Source organism: Mus musculus (assembly GCF_000001635.26).
Source record: "Mus musculus strain C57BL/6J unplaced genomic contig, GRCm38.p6 C57BL/6J MSCHRUN_CTG16".
NCBI classification, from domain to species: domain Eukaryota; kingdom Metazoa; phylum Chordata; class Mammalia; order Rodentia; family Muridae; genus Mus; species Mus musculus.
The window spans coordinates 26,749-28,664 of NT_166456.1; the positions used below are offsets into that span (position 1 = coordinate 26,749).

Sequence of the window (1,916 nt, forward strand, 5' to 3'; positions counted from 1 at the left end):
TCGAGAAGTAGGTAGTTCAGGGTCTGTAGACTTTGTAAAGCAGAAGTGGTTATGCACAGGCTACCCTGAACCAATCATCCACACAGTTGGAAGGTGACTACTGCTGATTGGCTGGATTTAAAATTTGTACCACCGCTTCTGATTGGGTAGATTTCAGATGCATGGTTAGCAAGCAGGTAGTCGATGGCTAAATGGGAAGGGTTGGGAATTGGTAACATCAGCAAAGGTTACCTTTGACTGTTTTCAAAGCACAGTTTTATTCTTCATCGTGGAAGATAAGAACGTTAAATCTTTCTTTATGACTACCTGTAGAAAATTAAAGATGGGAAATGAGAAGTAATGTAGATGTGGAAAGAGAATGGCTCCATTTGATCTCGGGTGTGATTGCTGGACCAGGCATTCTGTTCACATCTTTTTTTTTTTTTTTTTTTTTTTGGTTTTTCTGAGACAGGGTTTCTCTGTGTAGCCCTGGCTATCCTGGAACTCACTTTGTAGACCAGGCTGGCCTCAAACTCAGAAATCTGCCTGCCTCTGCCTCCCGAGTGCTGGGATTAAAGGCGTGTGCCATCACGCCTGGCCTTCTGTTTACTTCTTAATCTTTATTGTTGTTGTTTTTATTTTTCCAAAAAGCAGCTCCTCTTTAGTTCAGACTATCTGTGCAGTCAGCAGTGGGGGCTCTCCTCTGTCTCTGTCTCAGGATCCATGCACAGCTATTTTCTTAGTTAGAACAAGTATACAGGGTGCTAGATTACGATGGTACCAAGAGAGGGGTTGGAAAGGCTTGCTTCTGACCTGCTGTTCTATGAGAGACAAGGTGACTTGTGCCCTAAAATAATCGAACAGATATAGTTCTGACAAAGGGGGCAAGACAGGAGAGGAAAAATTAAAAACAGGAACTGAAAGAAGGGAAATGTAAAAATATTTTGGAGGAACAAGAGAAGGGGTGGGATCTATACATTTACAGGAAGGTCATGTGTCACCCCTGGGGGGAGGGGCAGAAGAAGATCAATGTTCAAGGCTACCTTGATCTTGAGTAAATTCAAGGTCAACCTGGAAAATTAGGTGACACCCTGTCTAAAACTGAAACATTAAACAAAACAAAACTGAGGGTGTAGCTCACTGGTAGACTGCTTGTCTTGCACAAATGAGACCCTGAGCTTGGTCCCCAGTATTACAAAATTAGATAACAAACCTATGTACACCCACAATTTTGGCCCAAGAGCACAGCAACCCACACATGAAAAGAAGTGTTCCTGTGTCATGTGTTCCCCAACATATGTGCCAGAAAACCTGGATGCAAGGATGGGAAGCAGCCAAGGAGGTAAGGAGTAGATAAGTCTGCCCAGAGGTCCTGGGTTAGGGATGGCTCAGTGAGAACCCATAGCTTCTAGTCCGGCCTAGTCCAGTCCATCCAAGAATCCAGTCCTCTGCATTTTCTTGTTGGGAGCTGGAGAGAAGCAAGAAACTTTTACAGAGCCATGTGGGAGGAGATGGAGTCAGTTGGTCACATGTAGATGAAGTAGAAGAAATGTACTCTTTTTTAATTCATTCATTAATGCATTCATTCACACCCCAAATACTGCACTCCCAGTCCCAGTCCCCTACCCCCTTAGAGTCCTTCCTTCATCCCCTTCTCCTTCGCCTCTGAGAGAGTGAAGATCTCCCCCTTATGAGTATCCCTCCCACTGTAGTGTATCAAGTCTCTACAGGATTAGGCACATCTTCTCCCCCTGAGGCCAGACAAGGCAGTCCTCTGGTACATTTGTCCTGGGAGCCCTGGTCCAGCTCCTATAGGCTCTTTGGTTGGTAGCTCAGTCTCTGAGAGCTCCCAGGCCTCTGGTTTACTGTTGGTCTTCCTGTGGAGTTTCTACCCCCTTCAGGGCCTCCAATCCTTCCCCAAACACTTCCATAAGGAT

At 45.3% G+C, this 1,916-nt stretch overlaps 1 pseudogene; it reads left to right on the plus strand.

The window, feature by feature from the left end:
• LOC673191 overlaps window positions 1–1,908 on the plus strand; it is a 10,460-nt pseudogene extending 8,552 nt beyond the window's left edge.
• Window positions 1,909–1,916: the final 8 nt, after the last annotated feature.